The sequence below is a fragment of the Pelodiscus sinensis genome, chromosome 3 (genome assembly GCF_049634645.1).
Source record: "Pelodiscus sinensis isolate JC-2024 chromosome 3, ASM4963464v1, whole genome shotgun sequence".
NCBI classification, from domain to species: Eukaryota; Metazoa; Chordata; order Testudines; family Trionychidae; genus Pelodiscus; species Pelodiscus sinensis.
Window position 1 is genome coordinate 146,317,341 of NC_134713.1, and position 23,123 is coordinate 146,340,463.

A 23,123-nucleotide genomic window follows, 5' to 3' on the forward strand; every position below is an offset into this window, starting at 1 on the left:
GGGCAGCCCATGCGCGCCTGGGATGCCCCCCCGCCGGCTTCCCCCGAGGCTTTTAAAGCCGCGGAGGGGCTCCGGCGGGGGGGGGGGGGGGAGCCCAGGCGCTCCTGGCGGCTTTGCTCCCGGTGCCTCTGGTCTGCTGGGGACCATCTCCAGCAGACCAGGGACACCGGGAGCAAAGGAGGCGGAGGGGCGCTGGGGTATAAGATGAAACCCTATCTTTTAATTAAAAAGATAGGGGGTCGTCTTATACGCCCAGTCGCCCTATACGCCGGAAAATACGGTATTCTGTTTTAAGCATTTCCGGAAATTCATGCCAGTGTAGACACAGCCCTCAGGTTTTGGCAAATTTTGATTACTGTATATCAAATGAAGTGCCAGAAGAAGAAAGTTGAAGAGTCATTAAATTGGTAAAAATGGGTAATCTTTGGACAAATACACTTTGAACAGCTCACAAGTCATCTTCTGATTATACTGTAAACAGCTTGCCAGTTGGCTTCTGCGGGTAATCACTGATTTCTCCTGAGATTAGAGCTTAAGCAATGCTCTAATTTAGCTGCATGCCTCAGTCCTAACCATATTACAGAACAGCCGATTACTGTTACTGGTATGTACCTTGTTTAATCATTTAAAAGAGCAACACATTTCAGAAAATTACTACAATACAGTGCCAATAGAAAATGGGCAGTTATCTGTCAAATTGTTCAATGTAAATATTTCCTCATCAGATTGAACGGTTATCTACCATATATTTGAGAAAGTTTGTCTGTTTGTCTGGGACCATCCAAATTTGGTACACAGCTTCCTCTTATCATAATTTAAATCAAGGTAAGGGTTTGTATGTGTCAGGAAAATGGGTTGTGCCTAGAATGCTTCTGATAAAACAGAAAAGAGATGGAATCACCAAATGAAATACAGTCTTCAAAGTTGACATAACTCAGCAAATGTTGAAAGAGACTGAACCAAAATAAAACAGAAAAATAGAATGAACTTGGAATAGGATTGCTTCTCAATAAACCATACAGAAAAGAGATAAAATGGAGAAATTTGGAATAATGCTCTGTTTTGGAACAGCTAAATCAATGCTTAGGGGTTCAAAACTAGAAGAAAATATTACTGGAAAACAAATTGACTATAGCTCTTTTTTGTTACACATAACAAATTATAAGAGTTTATAGGGATGAAGTAAAAAACACACTTGATGGAATTCCCATTTTTAAAAAAATACTAAAATTAAATGGAAAAGAATTAATAATTTCTTATTTAAAGAAATCCAAAATAAATATTAACTTATTACAATTAACACTGCAATTTTGAAAAATACATTTAAATAAAGCATGTACATTTTCCTTTTATTTAAAAATGCTTAATTGATTTAAGGACCTGAACAGTGTCAGGTAAATCTGCTAGTATCATATATATAGTAGCCCAGTGTCTGAGAGTCAGCGGAGCAAGCAGAGTAAGCAGCCGGCTGAGCGGCGCAGAAGTCAGCCGAGTGCCACGGCGGGAGGCGAAGGGGGGCGGGGCGGTGATGTACACGGCCAGGGGGCGGGGCCTAGATGAGCATGCATCCCCGATGGAGACAGAGGAGAACAGAGAGAGAGTGAGAGGCAGAAGGTGGAGGAGAGCTGAGAGAGAGGGCGAGGTAGTAGGAGTAGGAGAGAGAGAGAGAAATGGAGCAAGAGACCAAGAGGCTCAGGAGAGAAGACCAACATGGAGGAGAGACCTGAAAATCCCATCTTATGATGGGATAATTGGCTAGTTATATAGAATAAAGTGTAATATGGCATATGAACTACAAAATATTTAATGCATTAGAAGATCTCGACTAGGCAGATCCTGAATTATCCCAAATATAGCTTTGATAGTTGCTGATCAACAGCTGTTACATATTCTACTTCCATTTTCAGCCTTCACACTGCATGTGTATAATTTTACATTCCACTAGTGCAATGAGTAATGATACAATTTGATGCCCCAACCATGCCTGCATGTAAAGCTTCAGAATAAATGAATGATTGCACCCAAAGCCTGCTGCAAGGAACACAGTTAGTCATAGGCATCTGCTTCCATAAATCATTGTCTGCTTATGAAACTAGAAGGGGATGTCACTTCTGAAGAATTGTGTTTAACTACTTCACCAATGCAACCCTTTTGGGGGCAGTCAATGATTCTTCACCGGACTGTTGGGGTGTGGGTACACAGGAGTGCATGGGAGAAGTTTCAGAAGGTGAAGAAATGGTTTAACCTAATTTAGAAACCAGCTAAAATCACAAGTTCTATCTTTAGAATAAATCTCAGAATTTTGAGAATCAGAGTTTTAAATAGGACCTCCCTTTCTGTGGCTGCATAAATTGGTACATGTAATTAATATGGCATGAGTAATTGATTTATGCCTGCAAACCAAGTACTTACCATAGTAGAAATTCCACTGTACTCCATCAGTGTGTGTTTCAACTGAAGGAACTGCAGTTCTGGAAACTAGTAGATCAATAGCTCTGTTGCTATGTTACCAAAACCTAGCTGAACAATCAGAATCAGTCACAAATCACCACCTGGAATTTCCACTAGGATAGACATCTAAATAGCAAGATGAGAAGTCAAGTTGAAGTCTAAACTTAAGACTGGTAACTAAGGTTTCAGGCCCAGATCCTCAAAGGTATTAAAATGCCTAACTTCCAATTGATTTTAATGGACGTTTGACACCTAAATACTTTTAAGCATCTGGGCCTCATCTAGTCTTTTGATTAGTTCCTGCTGACTCTGGCAAGATACAAAATCCTGGTGGTACAGAAAATAGAGTGAAAATGGCTTTTAGACAAGGATCTTTCCTGTTTGCCTAACACAGGCTTCTGTGGTGTTTTAGATGCTGCTTGTATTTATTAGAACTGGGAGCACTGGCTGTTGGGAATCTGGAAGCACAGGAAACAGGAAGGAGCGGGGAGGAGATAGGCCAGGCCTGAGTGAGAGCTACAGAGGGGAGCAGCAGCAGCTTTGTAAAGAGGTTTCACCTTTGTTAAATAAAGGCCTGTTGAAGTTTGTTAGTACCTTGCTTGCATGATACAACAGCTTCTTGTAGGTAGAAGTACCAGAATATAGGGTTCTAGCATTACATTCCCTTTGCAAAGTAATTGTTTTAACAGAGGGGAAAATTTGTTCCTTGAAACTTACAGTGCAGCAAGGTCCCCACTTTTAACTTTGAGCAGCTTGAAAAGCCCAAAGCATGCTCTTCCACTGGTGGTATAAAAGGTATCCCAAAGGGCTTGATCTGAAGGGCTGCTGAGCACCATTCAGAATCAGACTCAAAGTAGACTCTTTTCTGTGCATCCGGACATTGGAGTTTCAGAACCCTTTATATATATGCAGTGACTGTCAATGGGAAAGTGATACTTCCTGAGGGTATCCAGGGTTTTGAGCACTCTCACTGCTTTCATAAGTACCAGTCTCATATCCAGTCTCATATCCCATCTCATCGCTTTCGTAAGTACCTTTGCTTCCTGTCAGTCTCTCTATCAGTTTCAGAGATATGATTCGATTGCATTCTCCAAGTGCAGCAGCAATTATATTCCCCATATACTTTTGCATTTGTATAAACAGAAACTACAGCATATTACATTCTTTTCCTTGTAAAGTGCCTTTTCATTTTGTTTTATGTCCTATCCCCACCATCTTTAAGGGCCAGATCCAAAGTTGACTGAAGTCTATGGGAGTTTACTGTTTGATTTCAGCAGGCTTTGGATCTAATGGGGCAAAATCCTGGCTCTATGGAAGTCAATGGGAATCAACCCTGTAAGAATCATCCAAAGTCCACTGAAATCAATGGGAGTGTGAGCATTGGTGTCACTAATATTTTGATCAGGGTCTGTAAGTGCAGACTCAATTATGTAGGGAAATGCATATCTGAGTAAGAGGCAGAAAAAGGCTTGCAAGTGTGCTGAAGGAAAGAATGAGAATGTCTAACATGTTGTACTAGTGAAATTATTACCTCCCCATTAAGCTGACATTATGAGTTGAGAGGTTGGTTTACTTTCAAAATCAAGAATCTGGAAGGTCCTTGAGAGATTTTTTAAAAGAGCTTATATTAGAAAATCTGGATTCATGCAATCATAGAGAACACAATGAAATACATAATCTTGGTTATTTTTGACATCTTTGTACATTTAGCCTCCATTGCAACTTTTTGCCTCTCCCCACCCTGCAGCCTAGTGTTGTTAATTAATTTATCAATCACCATCAATATCAAGCACCAATACTTGCTACTCTGTTTGTGTTTCTACATCTGTGTTGTTGCTGAATATTTCATGACATTTCACCATTTTCACTGATGCTGACAAAAAAACATGGAACCAACAGTTGCTTGGTTAAGATGATTATTAAGTACCAACAATCAACTAAACAGAATTATTTCTGCAGTCAACAGACATTAAAATCCCATTGAATGACTTTACAACAGTCAACAGAAATGTGGAAAAGAAACACTGATACTTCTAAAATTGCACACCAGATTATCTGATGAAGATATAGCCCTTTTATGGAGCTTTAGACATGCCACAGAAGCCACAGAAAGCCACAGAAGTTCCTAGCTGAAGATTTCACTTACTCCTACACAGCCCTCAGGACAGATGATAATTCAGGGCAGGAAGGACATGCCCTGTGCTCTGGCTATTCTCCTCAGGCATACTGGCTCTTTGAGGCTATGGATAACGAGCATGCATTAGAGCAGTCCCAGACTGCCCCCAAAGTATAGCAGGATCAATGTATAGCCTACCCTCTACCCCACACACCAGCTATGCTCATGCTGCTCTAAAGTATGCCAAGGTCAGTGTGTAGCTGGCACTAGCTGTGCTCAGCAGACAATGAACACAGATAAGAATCTGCCATATGCATTTTTCATTCCTAGAAACACAGAAATTAAAGAGCCAAAACTCCAGTTAAGTCATCCAATCTCTTCTCCATCAGACATTTTTCTAGTGTTTAGTCAGGACCTCCATGAATGGGACTTTCATGCTAGGAAACTTCTCCCCAATCATGAAAACATTATTGTCCAAAATCTTATCCTGATATCTGCCTACATTTTCCTTTCTTTAATTTCATTGTGTTACTCTGAATTATAGCTTTGTATGATGCTACATAGTCCCTCTCCAGCCTTGATATTTCAGCATTTCAGGCTCTTGTTTTCTGTGGATCCAGCATAGAATCCACTCATTCTAACTTGGATCTAGAATAAGTCATATAGACGCTGCTGAAAATGGGAGAAAAAGTAGTTGGGTTTTCAAGAGCTTCCTTGTTTGGTTAGCCAAAGATTTATTGTTTTCTCCCAAGAGAAGGCAAATGATGGAAGAATAGACAGGAAAGGCATAACTTATGCATACCAGGACATAATAACATGTCTATAGCTTACTCTGACAACTGAAAGGGTAGTAGAAAGATGGCAATTCACCCATTTCAGAGAGCTCCTCTTTCAAGGACAAAATAATTTGGTTATTTAAAGACAAAAATTCCATAGTGGGTAGAACTCTTCTGTTAACAGGTCCCCCACCTTTCTGTTTAACAGGTTTTTCTTCAGTCCTTCATCCAACTCTGCCAGACTGTGAAGTCCCATGAAAACTTCTTTTGTGGTACTCACTGATATGAAACAGTGACTCCTTTCTAAGCTGATATTTTACTGCATCATCTAAAATGAATGGATTTTTTTCTTTTTTCTGATCATGTATTTTTGTTTGGGCAGACTGACTTGATTTGAACCTCTTAACAGGAAGAAATGCTTGCATGTGAATGAAATAAATGCAACAAAAACACAGCTCTGGATCTTGCATCTTTCACAGCCATAGAGCTTTGAACTTTGAAAAGAGTAATGTTGTCCCAGTCCTAATTCTTCCCTTAGCAGGGACTAAGCAGTGCACCCATTAGTAACTTAGCCCAAAAAACCCTGCAATGGTCCAAATTCTGCTCTGACTTGTAAATCCAGTGTAATGTAATATATGAGGGCATGTCTACACTACGAGATAAGGTCTAATCTAATATGGTCAATTTCTTACCACCTGATTTTGCAAAGTCAAAAGTTCATGTCCTCACTGCAGAGAAGAATCAAATGAAGTCCAAAGTAACACATCTCCATTATGGAGCCTACCATCAACTCAGAGAGTGAGGCACCATGGGCAGCTTTGCATTCTGGGCTATACTCATGGTGCTCTGTGGGTCCAAAACTTTGTAGTGGGTGGTTAGGAGCTCATGTCACCATCATCCCAGAAGGCTCTAGTCAAGTCCCTCCTTCCTTGTGTGACATCAGCGAGAGGCAGTCTGCTTGTGTGTGCCCTAGTTGCCCATGTGAACACTATAGCAGTGTGAGCATGGAGCACAGTTGGCATGAAAGCATTGTCATGCTCATGTGTGTTGTACTGATGACACTGTACTTTGAGGCTATGTCTAGACTACACTATAGTTTCGAAAGAGGATTGGCAAATTCTTCTTCCAATCTCACTTTTGAAAGTGGGTCTTTCAAAAGTGAAAGTAGTCTGGACACATTTATTTTGGAATCTCCCCCTCCCCCTTTTTCAAAAAACTGCACTTCCTTAAAAAATGAGGTTTATGCTGTTTTTCGAAAAAGGGGGGATTAAAAAAAAACTGTGTCCAGACTATTTTCATTTTCAAAAGACCCACTTTCGAAAGTGAGATCTTTCGAAAATACAGTGTAGTCTAGATGTACCCACCGAGTGTGAACATGTTGCTCTGCCAGGAAGAGGATGAGTACAAAGCTCAGCATGGCATGGAGGTGCTGTTCAGGAAAGGTCTTGCACTCATACTAGTGCACCCACCAGTCAATCCTCTTGACACACTGCAATGTCAGATCTGGCACTATGAGATAACCTCAGACTCGTGAGGCCTCATTGTGATGCAAAGATGGGATGATCAGCAGTGGCTGCGAAACTTCTGAATACACAAGGCCATGTTCTTGGAACTGTGCAAATGGCTTTCCCTTGCCCTGAGGCACCAGAATACCCAACTGAGACCTGCTTCTGCTAGAGAAGCATGTGGCAATAGCCTTATGGAAGCTTGCCATGCCAGACAGATACCAGTCAGTTGGGAATCAGTTCAAAGTGAGGAAATCTACAGTGAGGGCTATTGTCATACAAGTAGCCAGTGCCATCAATAACATTCTGCTATGGAGGTCTGTGACTCTAGGAAATGTGGAGCCCATAGTGGATCACTTTGCTGCAATGGGGTTCCCTAACTGTGATGGTGCCATAGATGGAACACACATCCCCAACTTGGCCCCTGACCACCTTTCCATGGAGCACATCACCCACAAGGGGTACTTCTGCATGGTGCTGCAGGTGCTGGTAGATCACAAGGGCCGTTTCATCGACATCAACATGGGATGGTCAGGAAAGGTGCATGATACAATGACACATGCATCTTTCAGAACTCCCACCTCTTCTGAAAGATACAGAGTGGAAATCAGAATCAGAGAAGTGAAAACGCCTATTGTGAGCCTTGGCAACCCAGTCTACTCCTTGTTCCCATGGCTCATGAAACCCTATATGGGCAGCCTGGACCCCAGAAAGGAGGAGTTCAACCATAGGCTGAGAAAGTGCAGAATGATTGTGGAATGTTCCTTTGGACATTTAAAGAAGAGGTTCAGGAGGACCTGGTAGGACCTTAGTGAACACAACATTCTCTTTGTAGTAGCAGCCTGTTGTGTGTTACTTCAAAGTCAGTGCAAGAACAAAGGGGAAACTTAGGGTGGGGTGAGGGGATGAGGCAGAGCACCTAGCCAGAGAGTATGAGCAGCTGGACACCAGCATGATCATGAGAGCAAAGCAAGGGGTCGTGCTCATTAGAGAGGCCTTGAAGGACAGTTTTATGCATGGTCAGTTTTGAGACTCTGCCATGTGGCTCTCCAAAAGTTGCCCCTACATTCCCATGTTTCCCTTTAATCCCCCACCTCACCCCTGAAGTTCAAGCAATAAAGAGGCCATTGTCTAAAGAACATTAGTGTTTATTAGGAGAAAACAGCAGGGAAAAGAAAGAAGAGGGAAAACCAAAGAGGAAGGGGGGCTCAGCCATGTGAGTGGGACTGCCTTCTGCCTGCTGAGCTCCTGGAGGGTATGGCTCCCCTTGAGTCCCCACCTCTGCCATGTTCTGGGCCCTGGTGGCCCCTGAGGAATGGAAGACACAGGGTTGGTGGAGAAGGGACCAGAGGTGTCATCAGGAGGAAGGACAGGGTTCTGGGAGGAGGCCCTTTGGCAACATGATGCCATATACTCCATAACATCAGTCAGGGAGGCAAGCATGGTCTCATGCTGTCTCACCAGCTGCTCCCTGGCTGCTCTCCTCTCCTGCCACTTTGTGAATCAGTCCAGGCATTTTGCCTGGAGCTCCACCGCAAGGGAGAGCAAGCAGTCCATCTGCTCACATGTTCTCTTTCATGTGTTTTTGCCTGCAGATCTGACTCAGACGGACAGATGCTGAAAGAGGAGGAGAATGCACCAACCTGCCTGCTGTCACCGGTGCAAAGAAAAGTTACAAAGGCAGACTTTACAGCTGATACATTGTGTTAAACCCAACCCTAATCTCTTAGCCTACACCGAAGGGCTCTGTAAAGACTAAGGATATGTGTTCCATGCAAGGCCAAATGTTTGCTTTAAAGTGGGCACTTCACAGCTAAAGAAGCCTTATTAAAGGCACAGGAAGAAACCATCCTGATGCACAGCAAGAAAAGCCAATATGGTAGGCGACCAGACTGGCTTACCGGGGACATCCTTGGTGAGCTTAAACACAAAATGGAAGTTATAAGAAGTGGAAACTTGGACAGATGACTAGGGAGGAGTATAAATCTATTGCTCGAGAATGCAGGGGAGTGATCAGGAAGGCGAAAGCACAATTGGAATTGCAGCTAGCAAGGGATGTGAAAGATAACAAGAAAAGTTTCTACAGGCATGTTAGCAAGAAGAGGGTGATCATAGAGGATGTGGGGCCCTTGCTGGACGAGGGAGGTAACCTAGTGACAGAAGATGTGAGAAAAGCTGAAGTACTCTCCAGTAATGAACTGTCCAGCATACTTTACACCACTGCCCTCTGCAATCTCTTCTGGATAGGTTATACCCGTTGTTCTTAACCAGAGGTATGTGCAGCCCTTAGGGTACTCAGAGATCTTCCAGGAAGAACTCAACTCATCTAGATCATTGTTTCACAACCTGGGAGTTATAGCCCCTGAGGAGGAGTGCCATGGGACAAATTTAGGGAGGCTGCAAGTGCAGGGTGGGCATTAGCAAGTGGCAAGCAAGGCAGTGCCTTGGGGGGTCACAAAAAGCTAATTTATATGCTTCAGCCCCAGGTGGGTTTCAGACAAGACTCACAAGTGAAAAACAGGCTCAAGTATCACACAGAAATGTCAGTACAATAATTATAGTCCAGTTTATTGATTTTATAATTATGTGGTTAAAAATGAGAAAGTCAGCAATTGTTCCATACCAGTGTTCTATGGCACTAGTGTATTTTTACTTCTGATTTTGTAAGCAAGTACTATAGTTTTTAAATGAGGTGAAACTTGGGGGTACACAAGACAAATCAGGTTCCTGAAAGGGGTACAGTATCCAGGAAAGATTGAGAACCACTGTGTCATAATATATAGGAACTGGTATCTAGCCTCTATTTGAGTTCTCTGACACTTTCTTTCATAAAGGATTTTAGAGGCAGAGGATGAGCCTGAATCCCCCCCTTCCACATTTCCAGCACTTCTTGGATGTACTTACACTGTGTTTATTCATTTGAAGTATGCCTTGGCTACCTCAGAGAGAGCAATCAATTATAATGGCCTCTGACAGATTGAAATTCACCTTGTGTCCACATGCAAAAGTACCTCAGTTGTTTGTAGGCCACATAACTTAGGGTATGTCTACACAGTAGCACATAACTCAAAATAAGCTACACAATTTGAGCTATGCAAATTGCATAGCTTATTTTGAAATAGCTTATTTAGAAATTTGGCGCTGTCTACACAGTGCTAAATTTCAAAATAAATTGCTATTCTGGCATCTTCCTTAATCCTCATGCATGAGGTTTACAGTAAACTGTAATAAGAAGCTCATTATTTCAAATGTATTTTGAAATAACGGGCTTCTTGTGTAGACAGTGCAGAATGCTATTTTGGGATAAAGGACATTATCCTATACCATTATGTCGACATACCCTTATTGAAGTTAGAGTTTGTAGGAGTAAAGCCTCAATTGAATGTGTGGTTCTGGCAACTGTCATCTTTGATAGTGCCCCCATTCAACCAACTAAGTAGGACCAGAAGCAGCAGGAGATGCAAAGGCAGCACTAAACACCCACTTTCAGCAATGTCCTCCTTAGACTCCTCCCTCCCCATTAATTCCCCTCTAGTCATGTTCCCATACCTCTGGGAAATGCTCCTGAACTGTATTTCCTCAGCTGGCAATCCAGTTGTAACATGCATGCTCAGACTACAGTATACTCCTTGCCGCATCCCACAATATCCTCCTGTCATGCCCCCATAGTATGGTGCTCCCCTCATCAACTCCAGTAATGCCCATCTCTGATAGCTACAATTCTCCTTAGCTCCTCCTTGGCTCGGGGGGACATAAATGGCATGTGGGCCCTGTGTAGTCCCTCTGAAAAGGGGAGAAATTCATTCACTGGGTACATATTAAGACTTATTTAGAAACACAGGCTTCATCTACACTGTTCTTGCGCAAAAACTTTCTGGGTGTCTACACTGCATGTGCGTTCTTGCACAAGTAAATTTACAGAACAGCATCGGAAAACAGGGCTTCTTCTGGAAGAGTTATTCCTCTCCCCACGAGGAATAAGCCCTCTTGCATAAGAGCTCTTCCACAAGAGGCCAGTGTAGGCAGGCCACATGAACTTCTTGCTCAAGAAACCCCTATGGCTAAAATGGCCATCAGAGCTTTCTTGCACAAGAGAGCGTCCACACTGTCATAGATGCTCTTGCACAAAAGCACATCTCTTTTGCAAAAGCACATGCCAGTGTAGATGTGCTCTTGTGGAAGACTTTTTGCTCAAGAACTCTTCCGCAAAATAGTTCTTGCACAAGTAGCTGCCAGTGTAGATGTAGCCATACTAGATTACCAGCAGCTAACGTTGTTGAAATTTCCTTATTATCAAGCTGCTATATAATAGTATTGCTTGCACATTGTCCATCCCATTCTCTTTGCCGCTCTTCTTTGAATAATGATTTTCTGTATATTTAACTCAGGAAATGAAAGTGGGAATGGGGAAAGTGGGAGAGCGGAACCTATAACAAAGGCTCACAAAAGAGTTATTTTTTCCAGGTTTGCCCAGGATTTTTTTTTTTTTAAGACACAAGCGTCTGTTATACAATGCTTATAAGTATGGCTTTTGTGTTGCTTGGCAACTTTCTAAAATGCTCTTGTTCTGAGCAGAGATGTAGCTGTTCAAAGTGTACAAATACAATCCTCTTAAATTATTTCCTTCAATTCTGTTCAGTGTTCCAGTGTCTCTTATTGCCATATGTCAAAAAGAATGTCACTTCCCTGCTTGTCTGCGAAAAGCATCATAGTTACTCTGCAGATCCCATTGTAGGCAAAGTGTCTTCTTAAACCACCCTTTTCTTGGAAAGATTCAGCAGATGTATATACTTTATAAGACAAACTGTGCTGAGTAAAGGACCTATCCCTGGAACCTTTACTCCTGATTGGATACTAAGGGCATGTCTACACAGCAGGGCAAAAGTCGAATTAAGCTACGCAACTTGAGCTACGTCAAGTGCATAGCTTAAGTTGAAATAGTTTAATTCAGCTTTTTGCACTGTCTACACAGTAGGAAGTCAAAGGAAGAACACTCTTCCTTTGACTTCCCTTACTCCTCATTGAATGAGGGTTACAGGAATTGGAGTGAGAGGTCCTCCAGCTTGCCATTATTTCGAATAATAACTCCTGAAATAACTATTTTGAAATAGAGCTTCCACACTACAAATGTCCATTGAAATAGTGCAGAATTATGTCAAAATAGTGTGTCCACACTGACTGGAGCCTGAATCACATTTAAAGCCACCTGGAAGCACTTCAGGTAGGGCATCAGGACAGCAGCCACTTCCTGTAGTTGCTGCCTGAGGCTATCTGAGGCTGGTGCTTAAAGGGGCTCCCCTCTACAGCCGTGTGTCTGACTCCTCTCCATTGTCTACCTCCTTGAGGGAGAGGAAAGTCTTGCCCTTGCAGACACCACAGCACTTCTGCCATGGAGTCAGATCTGCTGTATAGCAGTCACCGGCTCTTAGACCTCCTGCTACAGCTGCTGGTGCAGTTAATGAAGGCTGTCCTCGTGGCACTGCAAGACCAGGACTAGCAGCTCACCCTGGGGCACATCCTCACACCACTTCTAGCGCTTCTCATGCAGCTTCTCATGCAGGACAGCCCCTCCCACCTTCCCCTGCACACCATGCACCACCGGATCATCATGGAGTAGTGGGACCACTAGCAGTGGCTCTAGAACTTCTGCATGTAGAAGTTCAATGCCAGCCTGAGCAGGTGCCGTATTGTCGTGGAGGGCACCTTAAGCCATTTGAAGGGGCGGTTCTTGTGTCCCCTCACCCATCTAGACCTCAGAGAATGGAACATCCCCCAAGTGGTAGCAGCCTGCTGTTTCCTGCACAACCTTTGTGAAAACAAAGGGGAGATGTTCCTGACAGGGTGGGGGACAGAGGCCGAGCAGCTGGCTAGGGTCTTCAAGCAGATGTGCACCACTGCCATCCAAAAGGCTTATCAGGGGTCTGCACATCCGGGAGGCCCAGAGGGAGAGTTTTAGTCAAGGCCAGGTGTGACATACTACCCTAGGCCTCCGCACAAGTGACCTCTGCGCCTTTCCTCCCCGCCTTCCCCTGCCTTCCCTTCCCACCTTCTCCATGCAGAAAAAATAAACCAGACTTTTTGGGTTGAAACAATCAACTGCTTTTTTATTTGGGGGTAAATATAACCAGGGAGGGACTGGGGAAAGAACCTGGAAGGGGGAGGGGGAAAGTTGAAGGAGGAAGAGAGGGAAGAGGGGCTCAGGGGTGGGGCTGGGACTGGCACCTGCCTCGAGTGGTCCCACTGCCTCATGTGCAGGGCCCTTGGTGACCATGGGGGGGGGGAGTAGAGAGAGAAGCTGGAGGAGCAGGGGTAGGGGTGGGGCCAGAGGCAGGTGTGGATGCGGAGAGGACTTGGAAAGGAGTGGGTGTGGGGGGGGGCAGGTTCTGAACTGCTCAATGGTGGCAACCAGGCAGTCGACAGCAGTGATGTATGCCACACACATGCTCCAATTCTGCCAAATGGTGCAGTACAGCTCCCTGTTGGCACGGCTCTTCTCCAAGTTGGCATCCCACCTCTGCTCCTGCTGCTCAAGACACCACTGCAGAGCATGCAGGCAAGTGATGTGTTCCTGCTCCAGGTCCTTGCAGGGTCGTGTGTGGTGACAGTTCTCATAAGGTTGGAAGGATGGTGTGAGAGGTGGTGGACACACTGTGCTTGAAGCTGGTGCAGGTGTGGAGAACAGAGAGAAGGGCAGTCATCCCAGGAGACAATGTGCTTGAAGCTTAGCTCTAATCTCTGAGTCAACACCGAAAGGTCTCAGTACAGATGATGGTGATGTGCTTCTGCATGCTTTGAGACCTCTGGTAGGGACTGAAAGCTGTAGCAGTGCTTGTTGTGGTTGGACAACACAGCTTTTGCCCTAGTGCCTTTGGGTATTTTTGCGTTTTTGCTGTTGTGCCATGGTGCCAGAGATGGCCCTGTGCCTGCTCTGGCCCCAGACGGCCATTTTGGAGTGCGTGCAGCTGCTGCTTCATGCTGCCATGCTACTCCTGCAGTAGCTTGACACCGAGCTCAATGTGGAGTCCCTCTCCCTGGATGTGGTGGCTTCACTGTGGAGAGGCGTTACTGGAGACTCAACACCAATTCCAACTGGTGGGACCAGCTGGTCCTGGAGCAATGGGACGACCAGGTGTGGCTTCAGAACTTTAGGATGTGGAAGCAGATGTTCCTGAAGCTGTGTGCCTGGCTCGCCCCTGTGCTTCTCAGACTCGACACGCAGCTGTGACCTGCCATCCCTGTGAACAAGAGGGTCACCATCGTCCTGTGGAAGCTGGCCACTCCGGACAGCTACCATGGGTGGCACACCAGTTCGGGGTGGGCAGGTCCACAGTGGGTGCCATCTGTGGTAGAGCTGGCAGGCTCCTCACTCCTGGGGCAGGGGCTGCATGGGAGGAGACCCACGTGGCAGCACGGCTACTGGGAGCCAGCACAGGCACTGCTTGTGGCAGAGCCACCGTGCTCCATATGCTGGGGCCTGAGATCATGCCGGAAGAGGCAGGGGTGATGGCACTACTGCAAGACGCCCGCACATAAGCCACCGAGGCAATCAGCCACAAGACGGCCCCTACCTCATGTAAGGGGAAGGAGAGCATGCGATGGGCCAGTGTTGCGCTCCATATAGCTGGGGTGATGTTGCAGCACGGTCTCCAAAAGGGATCCACCACTGGTCAACAGGGAAGAAGCAGGAGAGGTGAGAGGGGTCAGAGCAGTGCACGGGAGGAAGGTGGGGCAGTAGATCCAACGCCGGGGCAGTCACGATGTAACGTGCCAACTGTGGCTTGGGCTCAAGGACTAGTTAAAAATCCTGGGCTACATCTAGATTGCATCCCTTTTTTGTAAAAGGGATGCAAATTAGATGTATTGCAATTGCTAATGAAGTGGGGACTTAAATCTCCCCCACTTCATTAGCATAAAAATGGCTGCCGCTTTTTTTTGGCATGGAGCTTTGCCGGAAAAAAGTGCCAGTCTAGATGCAGATCTTTCAGAAAATGAAGACTTTTCCAAAAGATCCCTTATCCCTTATTTTAAGAGCTGTGTGGTGGAGCTGCTGGATGTGCTACTGTTGCCACACAGCTTCAGCAGGGTGCCTGCGGCTTTAAAGGGGGCTCTGGCAAGCAGAAAGTAGTGAGCTGTGATTGCCAGTACAGAGCATCCAAGCGGTCACCTGCGGTTTTTCCCAGAGGCCAGTTCTTTCACAAAAACTCCCTGCTGCCCGTTCACACTGCCTTCTTGCACAAGAGCACTTGCACAAGAAAGTTTATTCCTTGTACAAAGAGGAATGGCTCAGCACGCTAGTCTGGACACTCCCCTGCTGACATGAAAGCCCTTTATCGACCTCCCTGGTAAACCTCATCCTATGAGGCATAATGGGGAGGTCGATAAAGGGCTTTCAGGTCAGTGCAGGAGCATCCAGACTAGCACGCTGAGCCGACAAACAGCTGATCAGCTGTTTGTCAGCTCAGTGCGGCAGCCATTTAAATTTAAATGAAGCCATGATTATTTAAATTGCGGCTTCATTTCCCTTTGCCGAACAAACAAATCTACATGGCTCCGTTGATAGAGCCATGTAGTTTAGACGTACCCTTACAGTATAGCGTCAGAAGAGAAGGCTTCTTGCGTAAGACCTTTGACTCTTTGTATGAGGAATAAACTTTCTTGTGCAAGTGCTCTTGTGCAAGAAGGCAGTGTGAACGGTAGAGGGTGGTAATGCCAGTCTTACTACGACTACGTCTAGACTGCATGCCTCTTTCAAAAGAGGCTTTTTTGAAAGATACTTTCGAAAAAGCCTCTTTCGAAAAAGAGCGTGGAGACTACAATCAGTACTTTCAAAAAAGCAAGCCGCTTTTTCAAAAGAGAGCACCCAGGCAGTAAGGATTCTCTCTTTCGAAAAAGCACAGTTTGCATTACATAGCACCTTTTTTCAAAAGAGCACTTTTGAAAAAAAGGCTTTCTTCCTTGTAAAATGGGGTTTTCTGCAGTCAAAAAACCTGCCACGTTCTTTTGATTTACTTTCAAAAGAACGCAGCAGTAGTCTAGATGCAGGGGAAGTTTTTTCAAAAAAAAGGCAAACCCTTACACTGGTTTGCAGGACCACAGTTCATTATCTCTACTGAAATGCCTTGTTTTCCCAGGGGAAAGTAGGAATAAGATCCTCCGGAAAAGGGCGCTTTTTCCGGAGGATCGGGGCCAGTGTAGACGCTCTTTTCCGGCTTTTCTAAAAGCCGGAAAAAAGCGGCGGACATTTTTATTTAAATGCCGCGGGGGATATTTAAATCCCCCGCGGATTTCCCTATTACGATCTCTGAAATTACCATGCCCCTTTCGGAAAAGGGGCCAGTGTAGACGTAGCCAAGGTATATCACATCCACTGACTTTCCCATGTCTACAAAGCCAGTTACCTCATCATAGAAGCTAATCATATTGGTCAGGCATGACTTCCCCTTTGTGAATCAATGCTGACTATTCTTGATCACTTTCCCCTCCTTCAAGTGCCTCAAAATGGATTCCTTAAGGATCCCTTCCATGATTTTTCCAGGGACCGAGGTAAGACTGACTGGCCTATATTTCCCTTGATCATCCTTCTTCCCTTTTTTTGGAGATGGGCACTACATTTGCCTTTTTCCAATCATCTGGGATCTCTCCCGATCTCCACAACTTTTCAAAGCTAATGGCCAAAGGCTCCTCAATGACATTTGCCAACTCCCTCAGTACCCTCAGATGCATTAAGTTTGGACCCATGGATTTGTGTATGTTCAGCTTTTCTAAATGGTTCCTAACCTGTTCTTTACCCACCATGGGCTGTCCATCTTCATCCCATCTTGCGTCACTTAGCACATTAGTCTGGGAGCTGACCTTGTCTGTGAAAACAGAGGCAAAGAAAGTATTGAGTACTTCAGCATTCCCCACATCATCTGTCACTCAGGGGCGGCAGGTTTGTATAAATTTTGGTGGTGCCCTATTAACCATGTTAACCATGCCCAACCCCATTAGCCACTCTCTCTGACCCTCATTAACCAGGCCTCTGGAGGTAACACGCTCGGGGCAAGATGGACACAGGACCAGAAGTAAAGGATGGCATGTCATCCCTCTCGAAGGACTTTCCCCACCGTCCTTCTACCAACAGGGATTAGTTTGGCCCCCACCAAAGCCCCCTCATGCAACTATCCTGCAATTGCATTAAGCCAATGTGTGTGACATTAACTTGGGGGCAGAAAGGCTGGGGGAAGTGTTCCCTCTAAGTCTACACTCGCGGCTACTTGTGGAAGTACAGCCATTCTTGAGCAAGAACCCATAGAGTATCCACACTGCCTGCCTTTTTTTGTGCAAGGAAATTTACAGTACGGCATAGTAAGAGAGGGCATCTTGCACAAGAGCTACGCTCTTTTCTAACAGGTGTAAGCTCTCTTGCACAAGAGGGCAGTGTGGAAGCTCAGCAGGGATTTCTTGCACAAGAAACCCCTATGGCTAAAATGGCCATCGGAGCTTTCTTGTGCAAGAAAACGTCCACACTGCCATGGATGCTCTTGCACAAAAGCACAGCTCACACACGTCAGTGTGGACATGTTCGTGAGCAAGACTTCTTGCACAAGAACCCTTGTGCAAGATATTCTTGAGCAAGAAGCCGCCAGTGTAGACATATCCTAGAGTTTCCTCCCATGAGCAGAATGAATTTCATGTTGTGCACCAGTACTGAGTTCATGTGGCTTGTTTGGATGTGCCACTGTAGCACCCAAGTTATTAAAAAATATTTTATAAACCTTTACCTTTTCTCTCTGCTGCCCTGTCTCCTCCCCTTGCTTCATCAGCTCCCCTGATGCCTGTTGCCCCCCAACTCCTCACCTTCCTCTGCTGTCCTGACTCCTGCCCTTCTCACTGCCCTCAGCCCTTCTGCAACTTGCCCCTCCACCAGCCTTTCTCTGCCCCCTGTGCCCACTCCTCCAGTAGCCCCACTCTGATCATGTGAGCTACCCTTCCTCATCCCCTCTTCTAACACCTCCCTCTACACACTTGCCCTGCCTCTTTTCTCTGGTGCTGGTCCCTCCCCTGCAGGTGTCTGCCCTTCTGCTTCACCCCCAGAATCGCCTGGCACCTGCACCTTCCCTTAGACCTGCACCATCCTGGTGCCTGCCCTTTCCCTTACTGCCCCTACCCCCTTTGCCCTCTTTTCCCCTTATGCCCACCCCCTCACCACTCTCTGCCCCCATTCCCGTCATGCCCCTCTGTGCCCTCACTCATTACTTGCTCCATTGCCTTTCTTATGCTTACCTTACCTTCTGCCTTCCACTTTGTGGGGCCGGAGTCTGCACTCAGGCCTCAGAAGTCCATGGACTCCGAACCCAGAGCTAGGCCGTGCGGCGCAACGCCACACTGAGCAGTTTTAAAGTCCTAGGCAGTGACATCATGTCACACTGGGGCGTCTCCCCTCTTGCCTGTAAACACCATGATGGCAGCAGCAGCCGACAAGGGGGAGTCAGACTGAAAGCTGCGAACAGCAGGGATGGGACGGGGCTTGGGGGGACGCTCTGGGGCTGGATCTGGGGCCAGGGGAGACGCTCTGAGGCTGGGGTGAGAGGATGCTTGGGGGGGAGCCAGCAGGTGGGGGCCAGGGACCACTCTAGGCAGAGCAGGGGGAGAGACCCGGCTCCAAATATTGCTGGAGCAGGGCCCCCGGCTCTGAATATTGCTGGAGCATGGGCACCACGAGCCCATATAACTCTCTGCCCATGCTGTCACTAGGTTACTTCCTTCATCTATTAGGGGCCCCACACCTTCTCTGATCACCTTCTTCTTTCTAACATGCCTGTAGAAACCTTTCTTGTTATCCTTCACATCCTTTGCCAGTTGCAATTCCAATTGCGCTGTTGCCTTCCTGATAACCCCCCAACATTCTTGAGCTATACGTTTATAGCTCTCCCTGGTCATTTGTCCAATTTTCCACTTTTTGTAAGCTCCCTTTTTGTGCTTTAGTTCACCAAGGATTTCCCCGGTGAGCCAATCCGGTCTCCTACCATGTTTGCTTCTCTTGCTACGCATCGGGATAGTTTCTTTCTGTGCCTTCAATAAGGCTTCTTTAAAATACTGCCAGCTGTCCTGGACTCATTTCCCCTTCATGTTAGCATCCCAGGGGATTCTGCCCATCAGGTCTCTGAGGGAGTCAAAGTCTGCTTTTCTGAAGTCCAAGGTGTGTATTTTACTACTCTTTTCTTCCTTTGGTCAGGATCCTGAAATCTACCATCTCATGATCACTGCTTCCCAGGTTGTCACCCACCTCTACTTCCTCTATTAGTTCTTCCCTGTTTGTGAGCAGCAGGTCAAGCTGCGCACGGCCCCTGGTCAGATCCTTCAGCACCTGTGTCAAGAATTTATCCCCAACATTCTCCAAAAACTTCCTGGATTGCCTATGTACTGCCGTATTGGTCTACCAACAGATGTCAGGGTGATTAAAGTCCCTCACGAGAACCAGGGCCTGTGATCTGGAAGCTTCTCTCAGTTGTCTGAAGAAAGCCTCATCTACCTCATCCACCTGATTCAGTGGCTGGCCTGTAGTAGACACCAACCACAACATCACTGATGTTGTTTTCATCTCTAAACTTAACCCATAGACTCTCAACAGCTTTTTCTCCCTCTATATACTGGAATTCTGAGCAGTCGTTGTGCTCTCTTATGTATAGTGCAACTCCTCCTCCTTTTCTCCCCTGCCTGTTCTTCCTTAACAGTTTATACCCTTCCATGACAGCGCTCCAGTCATGCGAGTCATCCCACCAAGTCTCTGTTATCCCAATTAAATCATATTTCCTGGACTGGGCCAGGGCCTCCAATTCTTCCTGTTCGTTACTCAGGCTTCTTGCATTGATGTACAAACACCTCAGATAACCAGTTGATCGCCCTATCTTCTCCATTCGAATCAGGGGACCTCCTTTCTTGCTCGTTCCTCTTTGCATTTTTTCCACTCCCCTCAGGGTTTTGGTCACCGTCCCCCAAAGAACCTAGTTTAAAGCCCTTCTCACTAGGTTTGCAAGCCTGCCCGCAAAGATTCTCCTTCCTCTCTTTGTTAGGTGGATCCCATCTCTTCCTAACAATCCTTGTGCCCAGGACAGAGTCCCATGGTCGAATAAACCAAAGATCTCTCTGCGACACCACCTGCGCAACCACGCATTTACTTCCTCAATCCGACGATCCCTACCCAGTCCTTTCCCTTCAAAAGGGAGGATGGACGAGAACACCACTTGTGCTCCAAATTCTTTGATCGCTCTTTCCAGTGCTACATAATCTGCAGTAACCCACTCAAAGTCATTCTTGGCCGTATTGTTAGTTTCCACACAGAGAAGCAGGAAGGGGTAGCGATCCGAAGGTTTGAACAGTTTTGTAAGACTCTCAGTCACATCCTGAATGCGAGCTCCCGGTAAGCAGCACACCTCTTCCCTCCCAGCCCCAGTCCAGGGACTTCTGTGGCAGGTGAGAGAAAGAGAGACTCCCCTCCTTCCCAGCTCCATGGCTGCTGTGGTGGGAAGATCGCCCCTCTGCCCTTTTCAGTCCCAGGTCTGTAGCTGCTGTGAAGGGGGAGTAACAGTGCTCCCAAAACTATTACTAAATGCAATAGAAATCACTTGTCCAGATAAGGGGGCTTTTTATATAGCGTTTTTATCCAAAGTGCTTTTCCATAGTTAGCTAATGGTACAAACAACATTTGGAAAGATCATGAAGTGGTCCACCAAGAGCCTCAGTAATTTTCAAGTGGTCCATGAAAAAAAATGAGAATCACTGGTTTAAAATCCAAGGTTCAAAATTAAAACATGAAGGGCAGCAGCGGCAATTTGAAGAATTCATGAAGTTTCATTAAGCAGAAGATTTCACTGAGCTCACAGAATAGCATTTTATTTTCCTGCCATGGTGCACTGGTCTCTGAGGCTACGTCTAGACTATACGCCTTTTTCAAAAGATACTTTCAAAAAAGCCTCTTTTGAAAAAGAGCCTCTAGATTGCATTACATGGATTGAAAAATTGATCCACTTTTTTGAAAAAGAGTGTCCAGACTGCTGGATGCGCTTTCGACAATAAAGGCACCCAGAACTGCTTCTGGCAGAACATGGGGGCAGCCTTTATTTCCCGGTGCTGCTGTATGCCCTTTGCTTAAAGGGATCCCCCTGGACAGCTGTTGCTCTACTCCTGCTTCTGGCTTGTCTACCTCCTAGAGGGAAAGCAAAGCTGCTACAGTGCTTGCTCTGGTTGCTCTGCTGACACCACAGCAGTTTCTTTGATGGGGTTTTTTTTTCTGCTTTTCACTGTGTTTTTGGCCATGGAGCCTGAGCTGCTCCTGGGCAGGCGATGGCCCCATGCTGCCATAGTGCAGCTTCTGCTGCATCTTCATGACTCTGTCATGAATCTCCTGCCCCATGTGGACCCGGACCAGACCTTCGAGACCTTTGTCCAGAATGCAGGAGCTCTGGCCTTGCCCTCAAACTTTTTGGGGGACAGGCGGATTTGGAGGCATGAGACGAGTTCGGACTGGTGGGACTGGCTCATCATGGAGTTCTGGGACAACAACCAGTGGCTCCGCAACTTCCAGATGTGGAAGGCCACATTCCTGGAGCAGTGTGCCTGGCTCACCCCTGCTCTGGAAGACCAGGACACCCACCTGAGGTCCACCATCTCCCTGCAGAAGCACGTTGCAATCGCCCTGTGGAAGCTGGCCACCCACGAAAGCTACCGCTCCATGGGACACCAGTTTGGCATGGGGAGGTCTACTGCCAGGGCCATTTAGATGGAGGTAAGTAACTTTAGGGAGGACCTGCTGAGTGTGGGGGTTGAGAAAGGGGGACTGTCAGGCAAGGGCAAGAGGGAGTGGGGGATGGAGTGGCACTGAGAGGCTGCTCCTTGGCCAACCCTGCGCTGATGCGGGGGAGGGGGTATCCTGACAAGGGGAGGAGTGGATGGGGGGGGTTCTCCTCCCAAGCTCTTAGGTAACCTGTCTAACTCCCTGGTTTCTATTTGTCTCTTGCTGCAGGTGGTGAGGGCCATCAATGTGGAGCTGCTGAAGAGTCTCGTCTGTCTTGGGGATCTGGACAACATCCTTGCCGGGTTTGCTGCCCTTGGCTTCTCGAACTGTGGAGGAGCCCTTGATGGGACACACATCCCAATCCACGCACTGCCCCATCGAGCAATCCAATTTATATACCAGAAGGGCTACTATAAAGTGCTGCAGGTCCTGGTCCACCACTGGGGACATTTTATGGACATTTGTGTCGGGTGGTTGGGGCGGGCACATGATGCCCGCATATTCCGCAATTCTTACCTGTACTGCAGTCAGGAACATTTTTCTCCCAGCGGCACCTCACACTTGGGGACGTGCAGATGCCGGTGTGCATAGTGGCTGACGCGGCCTACCCCTGATGCCATGGCTCATGAAGCCCTACACCGGCAATCTGGATGCGAGCAAGGAGCTTTTCATTACGCATCTTGGCTAGGCTCGCATCCAGGTGGAATGCGCGTTCAGCTGTCTGAAAGGGAGGTTCCGTTGCCTCCTTAGCTGCACGTGGCAATGTGGCCCTAAGGACTTAGGCAATTTTGTGCTGTGGTGCTGGGAAACTTCCTGAGCCTCTGAATGATATCACCCATAGCCCAGAACCTCCTCTCCTGCAGGTATGTTGTAGCCTGCATCAAGTACAGAACTGCCCCTCTAGAGGGGTATATTGCTGGCTCTTAATTCCCTTTTCCTCTTTGCAACTTTGTGCTGTATTGTACATAAAGTACAAATCACAAGCTAGTCAATATCGGGCCTAAATTACTGGAAAGTTTCTCCCTTAAAATACTACTGACAATGTCAAAATGACTTTGTGTGTCCTAGGAACATGTTAATGTTATTAATCAATGGCAGAAATGCCCCAAACCCTGCTTTGCCTATGGGATGGATAGGAGTGCTGGCCTTTTCTGAACATTCCAGCATTTAGTAACCAAAGGGTTAAACCTAGATAGCTAGAAAGTGTTGGCAGGAAGCTGGGGGAACCAATAAGAAGAGAGTATGATCTTTGAAATGCAAGAAATCCTGCTTGCTTTTTCTTCTTTGTGTGAATTTTAATCTGGGAGCTGGGGGAACTAAGGGTATGTCTACACTACAGCACTAATTTGAACTAACTTAGGGTATATCTACACTACCCCGCTAGTTCGAACTAGTGGGGTAATGTAGGCATACCGACTTGCAAATGAAGCCCGGGATTTGAATTTCCCGGGCTTCATTTGCATAAGCGGGGAGCCACCATTTTTAAAACCCCGCTGGTT

The 23,123-nt window shown here is 46.4% G+C and overlaps 1 protein-coding gene across 1 annotated transcript in view; it reads right to left on the reverse strand.

Annotated features, from left to right (window-relative positions):
* RD3 (RD3 regulator of GUCY2D) overlaps positions 1-6,262 on the reverse strand; it is a 57,097-nt gene extending 50,835 nt beyond the window's left edge. Inside the window, exon 1 of the mRNA XM_075925136.1 lies at positions 6,039-6,262. The gene's annotated coding sequence lies outside the window, so the exon portion shown is untranslated. The remainder of the gene's footprint in view (positions 1-6,038) is intronic.
* Positions 6,263-23,123: the final 16,861 nt, after the last annotated feature.